This window comes from Meleagris gallopavo, chromosome 5 (genome assembly GCF_000146605.3).
Source record: "Meleagris gallopavo isolate NT-WF06-2002-E0010 breed Aviagen turkey brand Nicholas breeding stock chromosome 5, Turkey_5.1, whole genome shotgun sequence".
NCBI lineage: Eukaryota > Metazoa > Chordata > Aves > Galliformes > Phasianidae > Meleagris > Meleagris gallopavo.
Genome location: NC_015015.2, coordinates 30,850,708 through 30,863,009, shown reverse-complemented (window position 1 = coordinate 30,863,009; position 12,302 = coordinate 30,850,708).

Below are 12,302 nucleotides of genomic sequence, written 5' to 3'. Positions count from 1 at the left end.
AAAAAAAAAGAAGAAGAAGAAGAAGTGTGTAATAGTATTTGAAAGCCCTTATGAACTGCTGGATGTACATCATGCTTCACCCACTGCAAATCTTGGACATAGAAATGGAAACCATTAGCAAAACATTAGAACAAAGCTGGAAACTGCTGGTTATCAGTTTGCCACTGTCTTCAGATTTAATGCAGTATTTGGCTCTAAAAGTTCTTTAAAAATCCCCAATATAAGTGAAAATATTTACACAATAGAATGTCTCTAACTTAATGCCTATTGGGCAATAGTCTTTTAAAACTCCACAGGCACTTGTAAATCTGTCAAAAGAATCACTGCCCATAAACAAACTTTTATGTAAAGAGCATTTCAGTGTCAATCAGACTGGATTTGGAATTTTTTAAGTATCATTTTTAAATAAACGCAAAACCAGAAATAGTTTAATGTTGATAACAGTAAATTACTAACTATTTACTCACCAGAACCCATCAGTAGCATTTACAGGAATCATCGTGACAGAGAACCAAGTATCAACACCATGCGTTCCTATAAACCTGTCACTGACACTGTCCCCCATGACTTATGCCGTTGTGAAAGCCACTAACAACGCCCACTCCTCTGTCCATTCTGAGCCTGGCAGCTTATACTACCAGCCTCAGTCTTTTATTTTCTTTTCTTAACGCAGTCTTATCTTTGACAAGATGGTTGCTATTTGCTAATTCTTTTTAGAACTCTTACCTTTTCTGTTTCAAAGGAGATTTGAAACTGTACCTCAAATGATTCCAATGTTGCACCAAAGAAAATCAAATTTCTGTATGAGAGGATCCTTGACATTGGATCATGGAGAGACATCCATTGACAGAAACCTGTCACGCTATTTGGGCCTACACACCCAAATAAGAATCTAGCAAAGTTCAGTACAAGGAGTAAATTTATTCAACTTCCTCATGATTTATCTTGTTAGATTTGTCTTACTTGGAAACTACTAAGAAGAAGAAGTTGTGGCAGTACTCTGTACTCTCAAGCTTGGTTCTTATTGTCTGAAATAAAGGTCAACAATTTAATGCAAAAAAGTATTAGCACACAGAAAACAGTTCTGTGCAAAGTTTTATTCAGTTAATTTACCAGAAATGTGTTTCTATGAACAACTGTCTTTTCCACTCATTAATAATAATTCAGTTTTCTTAAAAAGTTATTTCACAAGATAGAAGCCAGTAAGAAAAACTTGAAACAGCCTGATTCTTGTCTGCTTGAAATACACTTCCTTCTTGTGATGCACAAATATCTGTGGAGGTACTCAAGGCAGAAACTCTCATGTCTAAATGAGACAGAAGCGGTTTTAAGTGGTAAATTCTGAGGAGAGGAAAATGAAATAACTGAAATAGTGACGTGCAGAACACCCTGTAATGTTCTCCTGTTCTAATGGAGATTTAATAGAGCCCTGGATTCAGAAATCTTGAAAGTTCTCTCAGAAGTTTTGTCAGGTATTCTAGCATTGGTTCTCATAATTAAGTTTTTTGATCTTTTTGTTTAAAACAGTTTCAAACTTTTACACTATATGAAAAGTAAGCGGAGAAATTTGTCAGGTTTATATAAATTGTAACAAACCTAAAGGAATATTTTTTTTGCTCCACGTTTTGACAAAGCATATTAACTTTTTACATAAATCATTTTAAATCCTTTCTGTTAAGATTGTTTCCTAAAAATGCATTTAACAAAATGAACAAAGATTGCTAGTAAAACTAAATATTTTTCACACCATAGCAACACATTTAATACTCTGCTTAATGTATTCTCTCTGAAATGGTAGTTTACATTTAGTGCACCCTTCAGCAGAAAAGCATACTACAGCTGATGGAATTCAAATTCATATATATATGACTATAATGACTAATCTCCCATAATTTTCCAGTCTTTGTAATATACCTTAAGTGATTGCTGTGCACACTATTAGCAAAATTTTTAGTTTAGTATTGAGATCCAAATGTATAGATCTCCGCACATCATTAAGATTTATCAGGAGTGGAGAAATGCTTACTAGCAGAACCCATTGAGAAATTGGGACATCTCACTTCTGTCTGAACAGTGCAGAAAATGAGTATTTGAAATTGAAGTGTCTTGTCTGGCTAACTTAAAGCAAGACACTTTTTTAAGAACTAATGATATTTTTAATCAGATGAGCTAAGCTTATTCCGGTGTGAGAAAGAAGAAAAAAAAAAGAGAGATCTTTCAAATTACAAACACAGTATTACTGGGAGTGTTGGACAGACAGAAGGGAACTGTCAGGTAACAACTGAAACAGTATGTTCGTAAGTTGAAGTTACAGAAGCAAAAGTGTTCTCTTCTCTCTGTACTACTGATTTTCTGTGCAAGACAGATCATAAAGTTCCATCTAACTAATTCTTTGGTTCAGCATGCTGCTTGGTTTTAAAATCATGTAAACCCACACACTTCTGTATGTGCTAATTATTGTCACTATTACTAATTTGCACCCCACTGCCTGAGTTAACGTACTTTCAATTTTTGATCTCTGGCAGTAAACGCATAACCCACTGGCTCAAACGTAGCATCTCTGCCTTCTCTTTTACTGCATACTCTCCTAGAGAGGAAAAGCTGATAAGAGCCATTAATATGTTCATCCCAGCTCTCCAGACTGCATCATTTTTAGGGACGGCATTCCTAATTCCAGATGTATACTACCTGCTTCCAGATGTAGACAGCATTGCTACACAACCAATGCTTAACACCCACATACACAAAAAAGGTATCTGGAAAAGAAGAACTTATTTTTCATATTTCCAATTTTTTTTTAGAATCTTAGCATTTGTTGAATGATTTTTAACGATAAATTTCCAAGTATTCTTTAGCGAGGGGAAAAAATAAAGGAAAAAATTAACATTGTTTAAATAATAGAAAACTCTACCTGACTCTTGTGCACACACGCAGACATCTGCTTCCATGCAATGAAGTCTCCTGAAACATCATCTTGCTCCTCTACCGCATTTTCAAATCTTATTAAACCTTCCATACTATTCTGTGTTATCACAAACTAAAAACTCTAATGGAATTTTTAGAAATGATCCACATTGGAAAAATTCCAGTTGATGTATTCGCATATGAATATTACCAGTGAAACACTGTCAAAATGTTATTTTTATTGTACAGTAGAATCCAGTGCACATATACCAAATGTGTTTTTTAATGCCTGTGTTGTATCTTTGCCAAATGAAAACAAACTGAAATGTATCTCAGCCTGCTGAGGCAAGAGAATTTTCAAGAAGAGGTCAGAAAACTCAAAGAAAAATGCTTATTTTATCAACTAATAATAAAAAAAAAATAATTGCCCTTGCATGAAACTTTCTTTTCTCTTTCTCCTACACCATTCTGTATTGCCTCTAAATGTCATGAAAATCTTGAAGAGTGCAAAATGTGCTGCTCATCAGCTACATAACTCCCTCAATTTACGCAAACACCTAAAGAAATAACAAATGTGTCTAATTGCGTCGCTCCACCACCTAGTGCAAATTTATTTTATTTGCCTACACTTCCCAAATTTTAAGGTTAACTTTAAAATCAGAAAGTATAATTAATATTAAAAAAATATATAAAAAGATATATATAATATATATATATATATAAAAATATATATCAAGAGCTACTGGTTTCTGGAAAACAATTCAGTTTTTCTGCTCATTCTAGGACAATTTTTCCAAAAATGTATGCAACTCAGATGTTTAAATCTCACTATTAAAGTGACTTAAAACATTTCATTTAAATTAGTCTAAGGCATCAATCTGTTAAACATATTTTTGAAAAGGGCCTCTGATAATTTCTTGAATGAAGTCCTTCTGTAATGAATAAACAATCAGCTTTTGGCAAGAAATATCTCTTGATCCAAGAAATTATTCAGAAAGTTAACTGAGATGATATAGTGTATAGAATTTTCTCATTGCAATTCATTAACCTGACTGTCATTAAAACAAATAGAACCATAGACAGTATCTTTCAATTTTATAATCATAATTCTATTGATAATTATTGTATTATAATTATACTAAAACTATTCTATAAAATAGATTTTTCTCAGGCATACAATACTTCTTATGAATTAAATGTATGATTCTGTCTGAACAAATGCTAATACATTCAATTAATTTTTCCATTTCTGCTTATACATAAGTTTAATAAAAGCTGAAAAATTCTCAATTCATTAACTGAAAATATCAGTTACTTTCAAGAACAAAATAGGCTTATACTTCATTAACGTACTGTTGCAAAATTTTGTTGCAAAAACCTCTAAATCATTTTGAAGACTCCAAAGGGAATATACACATTTAAGAATTTTAATGTCCTTTTAATGCCCACTTCTCTGTGGTTTTATGTTATTATTTTATTATTATTATTTGTATGTTCCTATTGGTAAATATATTTTCTCGTAATTCTTGATAAAAATATTTTCCAGAATTTTAATCAGAAAATCAGAGCACTTCAGTCTTAAATGAGCATGAACTGATTATTTTTCCTTTTTGCAGATTCATTCTTTGCTCTATTTACAGTGACAGTGGCAGTAAGAATTGAGAACAAGTGACCCTTTTCAATTTCTTATTTCTAAATTCTGTTCCAGTGTCATGCAGAGCTCCCTGAGGGAGGCACTGTATGACAATAATGTAGATGCAACAGCATAGTAATCACTAGTCTAGTCAGACTTGCTAAGAGACGAGGTTAATTAGCTATGATGCTGATATCGGTACGGCAACCCTATGCTAAGTACATCCAGCAAAATGCATCTGCTTTTTTGCAAGAAGTCCACAGAAGTTGTGAAGACAGAGAATTTGTCTCCAGTTAAAAACAAAAAAAAAAAAGTACATTTTGAAATTATGCATTACAGCAATTCAGCTATTATGTAAAAAGTAGGAAAATGTGAAAAAGAGATTAATTCTCACATTTAAAAAAAAGAACACGATCATCTTTCAGATGTTTAATTTTGTAATGAGAATCCCTCACATCTTTTAAGAAAGGCGACACTGCATTTGCATGCCTCGCTAGTTACTGAGATATTTAGATACTCTAGGATGTATATGACGTTAGACAAAAACCATGTATATTGTCATGCCATTTGAGAATGAAACTAAAATGAAATACTTGAAGAGGCAGAGAAAGCCTGCTATGCTCAGCTACCTGATGATAGCTGTAGGACAATGAGAAATGTGTGTGTAACAAAAAATGACTTATAGTTACAAGTTGCAGCAAAGTAAATTCTGACAGGGGATAAAGAAAAACTGCATGAGAGTTGTTCAACATTGGAACAAGTACCCAGAGATGAGTTGGAATCTCTATCCTTGGACACAAACTGAGCTCAATAAAGCCCAACACAAATGGAACTGAATATGAAGTTAGTCCTGCTCAAAGATTTTGGACTAGATGATCTCCAGAGGTACTTTCCAACTACTATTTGCCTACAAATTTAAGATATTTGTAATGCTTCTCTAAGAAAAACAATGTGAAAATGTTAACAATGTAACTTCTTTTTTTTTTTTTTTTCATGCATGGTTTGTCAGTTTACTCTTTGATTTTTCAAAAAGGATTTTGTATTGATTTTCTAAAAGGATGAAACAATTCTAAAATATGAGTTTGTACATTACTTAAAAGCGGGAAAGTTGGGGATAACATACGTTGTTAAGATACAGATCTGCCAAAATGATATGAGGACTGCAGCTGCAGCTCCAAATGATGTCTCCTGGAGTACTGAAATTCAACTGATACTTAAAGGCAGCTAATCCAGTAAGTCTTATTTCTAAATTCTTTTTTTTTTTCCTTACTCTGCATGTGTATATGCTTAAATACCTACATACATGCTAATGCACACTCTTAAATCAGAAAAAGTTAAAACATATACAGCATTAAAAAAATGGTAGTGTGAAAATGGCAGCTAGAATCTGTTCCATGTTCATGGTAAAACATATGCAAGTCTTTGGTGTAGAGATTTGCTTTCTAAAAATCTTCATATGAATGACTACACATTTCAAATATTCCACGCTTCTTTCTGAAGAATACTAATCAAGCGATACTGTCCAAACTAGAGAGGAAACATCTAATCATAAAGAAATAAAAAAATGGTAATATTTTCCTTACACAGAATCACAGAATGGCCAGGGTTGGAAGGGACCTCAAGGATCGCGAATCTCCAACCTCCCTGCCACACGCAGGGGCCACCAACCTCCATATTTAATACTAGACCAGGCTGCCCAAGGCCCCATCCAATCTGGCCTTGAAGACCTCCAGGGATGGGACATCAAATAAACTCTTTAAACAAGAAATAAGATATATTACGTTCTAAAAATATTGATACAGAAAAAAACCTTTGTTTTCAGGAACATGAAAATTAACTGGAAAACTAATATCTGTCAAATGAATAAATGGATTTGCTTATACTACTACACAGTACTTGAAAATTCTGGAAATCCATTGACTATATAGACCTGTAGTGAAATCCTGACCTTAGAGAAAACATTTTTTCCTAGGACTTTAAAGTAAAACCAGGTTTCATCATATAATTGCTATCTCATTATTTCCCATCACATCCTTTTGAACTTCTTTCCCCTTAAAAAGATATATTAAACTTACATTTTTGTTTATTATCCTTTTTAACCTGAAAATGCTCAGAACTACAAAGTTTGTTCTGGAATGTGTGTTAAAAACCTGCTGGATTAACATTCTCAGAAAAAAAAATGTTGAAATTTCCAAGGAAAATTTCATTGGCACTGTTTCCTTAAAGTGTAATCTGAAGGACTTCAAAACACTAAGTTGTATGTAACTCAATCTGTTTATCTGAAACGGATGAAAGGGTTTGTGCTCATTCGGTGATCTGAACTCTCAGTTCCAGACTGTCTAGGTATTGCACACCTAAAGTTTAGACTATGAAGACACACATTTTTCTCATGAATCCCCAGTCTTTCCTATGTTAATACAGATGATTAAAAAGGTGAATGAATACCATGATCAAATTTATAAAATATTTTTAAGTACTAACTGATGACTACTACAAAAAGTTTCTACCAAAATTGTTATTTCAGGCACAGCAGGTGACAATTACGTTGTTTTTAATCATTTTGTATAAACCTCAGAAACAAGTCACTAACAGGAATATTAGTTTGTTCCCTAAACACACACAAGAAAACCTCTTCCATTTATTATCTTTTTCTCATCTTGCTTCCATGGCAAGCTGTTTAAGACTACCTTAACCAACATACTGTGAAATAAATCCAATGTACCCTATAACATAGGCAGCGCCAGTTAATATTGTTCAAATTATTTACATCTGAAGGGCCGCGCCTGTCTGGATAGCTGGGCCCGACGCTTCTCTGGACTTGGTTTCTGCTACTCACATCTGTTTCAGCTTTAGACTTTCACTGGTATTCTGCCAGCAACCACAACTTTTTAATGGCTACAATAAACTACAGAGACTCATCAAATCTTTGTTGAACGTGTTAAAATTATAACCTCTTCAATTAAAAATTTGAATTAAAAATAAACTATAGCATTACCTGAAGAAAAAAAAAAAGAGAGGGGATGTTTGAAAGAGATACAACATTCTTATATGAGTGATTGCTTCTTTGTTTAAATGTAAGAGAAATTATTCACAGGAATACTTGTTAGAATTCTGCTGCATATTTCTGATTGATAAAATACCAACGTTTGAGAACATTTCCACAACCTTTTCTGTTTCAAATCCTTGCTGTTGTTAGCTTCATATGTTAATTACTTTGACAGGGTTTCAACTGTATCTTTTCAAAGAAGAATTTTGAAAATAACCTCAGTGCAACACATTTTCTGCATTGTCTATGGATAACTAGGAAAACATGTTAAAACAAGTCAGTGATAACAAAAAAGCAACAATTCTTATTTTGTAAGTGAGTTGAAGCACATTAGCTTTTGCTCTTTCCTGTCTCTGTCTTTGCAGCGTAGAGCAAATACGATGTGAATGTCACAGCCTCCGTGCAGATCCCGAAGACTAAGATGCATTACAGCAGGACTACATGCTGATAAAGTACAAGATCAAACACAGATCATGTTTCTGCACAAACGAGCCCAACAGAGGGCAGGCCAAGGGTTTTACAGGGCCAAGCGATGAGAGGAGATAGAGCACTCACTTATGCCTGGGTCGAACAAACAACAACTGACACTTTCCTACCACTGCCAGTGTTTGAAACTATCCTGAAGATGGCAGTGACCTAACCCAGCCATTCTTAACAGTAAGGATAATATATTTTGTAATGGTTTTCATTGCCTTACATTAAAAAATCAACTCTAATTCTAAAAGCACACTTGCATTTTGATGTAGACATTATCTAATTGTAAATGGAGCAGTTTTTTTTGTTTTTTAATATAAGCTTTTACACAGATTCTGCCCCTAATCTCTATTTTCTACACATAACTGCTTCAGTAAAACTGGGAATTTTCCTTAGCAAAAATGATAGGCTTAAAATATCCAGTCACCATTTACTGGATTTATTTTTAAGAAGAATATGAATCACAAAATAAAAATGAAACTGCTTGGAATACTTAGAGAGCAACCATTCCTACTTTATATCCACTCAATACCTTGATTGATAGATGAGCTGGGTTTTTGAACCCCCCTGTTTATAATAAATATTTTTAAATGTTTATTTTATGTCCTAGGGTGAAAATGTTTTGAACCAGAGCTTTCAATTTCCCTTTGCTATGCCTTGGCAAGTTGTGTTTCATTTCTACACTAATTCAACTCTTTCTTGAAGCTGTTAAATTGTTGTTATACAAGTACTGAAGAAAGTATTTGTTATGAACCTAGCAGATATATACAGTTAAACACACAGCTATGAAGAAGCCAGAGGAAAAATAATACATAACGTTTCAGAAAGATTTCTTTAAGGATCTCTCAATTGTAAAAGGGAATTACAGAAAATTACAGTATTTTTACTTTCATTTTTATTAAGTCATGAGTTCAAAATATTTTTTTCTATTTTATGTGGTTACTTTCTACCACAGTGTAAAAACACTACAATCAACACTATAAACCTAATTAGCAATAAGCTAACCTCATAAAGATCACAATTTAAATGGCACTTAGTTGTTTGCAGAACAAATGTGAAAGTTGCCAGTTACCTTCTAGGTCTTTCTTCAGCTTCCTTAAGTCTTTTATTAGGTCTTCAAACTTAACTTGGGAGGCCTGGAAAAAATCCTGTGGTTCTGGTAAAGGAAAAATACTCTTGTCTGTTCCTGCTTCCTAAATAAACAAACAAATAGGCCTCTATGAAAATTAAATGCATTTGCAGTGAAATAAATTACTTTTCTGAAACATCATCTACAGAACAGCAAAAAATAATAATAAAAAAATTAAATAATTCTTCCTAAAACAGCATATATATAATTTCAGGTAAAATCCTGACCATTCTGAATGTTGAAACTTCCCTTTGACGTTGTAATGCAAACTGCTCACTTTAAACTATGAAGCAACACTGAGCTCATGACATTACAGTTCATTTTATATCACTAAAAGTTTAGTTATGGGATTATAAGTTTCTTAAAACTAGATAACATGAATGCCTTTTTTAATGGAGCAAGTGATCATATGCCAGAAGTTTGTGGTTTCATTCTTTCCCAATTCATTAGATATATACACACTTTATATGGATAAATTGAAAACAATATTTAAATATTGCCTGGAGCACTTAGAGAGATAAAAATATATAGTTGAAAGTCTATTCAGCTTAATAAATCACATAGTTCAATGTCTTTATGGAACTCATAAGCATACGTATTATTTTAGGAAAATTAAAATATTTCAGAAGTGGAAAAAAAAAACCAAGCAACATTACAAGATTTAAAGTAGTATCTCCGGGGGAAATCCAACAATTCAAGTGTATAAATGGTATTAAAAGAACATTAAAATCTTAGACTAGTGGGTTTAAAGTATACAGTGGACAGATTTCAGTCTGAAATAAAGGAAAAATCATAGGTAAGAGAAAAAATGTTTTGTGAAAAGTGAAAAAACATTGTTAGGAAGATAAGAACACCTAGGGAAAAAAGAAAGTACAAGGGTAACATTTACATTACCCCACTTCCTACATTCTAATCTCTAGCTTCATCTCTTTCAACCAGGACCCCTTGGTTAAATTACCATCGTATTCTCCCATAAGAGAGAAATAATACTTGTCTCCCACTTTTATTGCATCAAAACAAAATTTGCAATGTTACAGTAACCAGAACACAACAAGAAGGGATTGGAGTGACAACCTGTACAGCCTGCAGCAGTCAGAGACACTTGCTTGCAAAGTACAGTTCCACAGTTAATGTAAGATTTTCCACAGTAAATTTCAGACCTACTGAGGTCCAAAGCTATTGCAAAAAGCTAAAGAAAATAGATTTTATTTTTGCATTAGAACTCATCAGATGAAACAAAAAAAAATAAATCCACTTTTAGAGAGGCATATACAGCAAATGAATCTTTTACCTTATCACAATGGCGCAGGTAATATATGACAACATAATCCACAAGATTAATACGATTATCCTATGGGAAAAACAGAATATTAAAAAGGGGTTATGAATTCATACAAATGTTAAATGTTGTATGATTAACGAAGGTATGGACGGAGCCATATTTTACTCCAAACATAAAACCATACAGCATGTACCTGACAAGTATATTTCCTGCTCTTTTGGGTTATGGACATGAATTTTAATGCTCTCTTTTTGGAATCTCCATTTCCTTGGTCCTGCATGCAACAACCCATACATTTTGTTTTGCTATATGTTGTTGGTTCAGCATAAGGTAGATCAATTAAAGAAAGAAGGTAAAACTGGAACTTATACATTAAGTATATCATTCAACAATATAAAATAATTATAATAAAGGGAATTATACCTGGGATGTCTTCAATTTTTCTTTTTGTATGTTTTTATTTCCCATATTGACAGCTATCGGTACAAACATTTGTCTGTGAACAATGTCTAGCCTCATGTATGAGGCTGCCTCACCTTCATTACAGCCTGTACCACTTCACTTACATCTTATTAATATCATATATGAGCATAACTAAGTCACTGTTGTCATGAGTAAAAACTACTCTGCTTATCTAGCAGTTACAGAATACATTGCTGGCAGGTTCTGTGACAAAAAGGAACTGAGGTGGCTTATGAATATTTGATTGCCCTTCTAAAGAAAAATATGCTTGTTGTTCTATTTTCTATGTTATACTATGAAACCTATCACTTTAGATTAAAGAGTACTTCTAGAAGACAAAATACAGAGATTCTGAAGTGAGCTAAGATTTTTTTAACCTCTGTATCAAGTACTTTTCTTGGCTCATGTGACAACAAAAAACCTTTATGTTAAATTAAAGATACTAATCTTTGACAACTTACCTTAGTTCCTTGAATTTAGCTGCCTAGAAATCACATTTTTTGCTGACAATTCCCAAAAAAGGACACAACACTGTTAATTGTGTAAGACCCTCCATTCATTCTTGCAAGTACAGTCTCCAGTTGTCTGCCTATAGCAGCTGGTCTCTGTGAATTTTTATGCATTTTGCAGACTGGTCCCATTCTTCACAGTAATATAAACTAATAATGTATTTACTTTGGCTACCAAAAAAAACTATAAGTACTGTAATTTTTTATCTTGTTTTGCTAAGGAATAAGTCTCATGCAGTTACACTGTACATCTGTCACTCCTTTTCATAACTCATAATTTTGGAGCATGCTAACTAAACGCGGCCAAACTGGAAAGTCCCAGAGAAGACAAAATTCTTACAAGTTCATGATAGACAGAAAAGGGGGACTAAAACTAGTACTTCATCTTACAAAATTCAGGCAAAGCTCAGTTCTTTTGATTTTTTTCCTTATGGCAGCTGGCTGACCAATGAACACATGAATACTGGGAAGCTGCCCTTAAGATACTTTAGCTGAACAGCAGCTAAATACAGCCCATGTATTGTGTCCATGGAGTAGGACTAGAAGAAAAGTTGTTATAAGGGACAACTGAATAACTGAGGTGAAGAGGAAAGTAAGAGTTAGGAGACAGAAGATATAAATACATTGAAAAAAACTTCCATAAATTTAGTGAATCACTGAACAATTTATTAAACCTTGTTTTCATACTTTGCTAGTGATGGTACTCACAGGTGAAATAAAAAGATCCCTAGACATACTGTTTATTTGACATTGCTTGTCTCCCAAACTGAGAGCATTCCTATATACATCCAGCATAACTGGGAACAAAAGCTTAAGCTGTAACTTTCTTATAATTCAGAACACCACTTCAAGTAAAAAAAAAA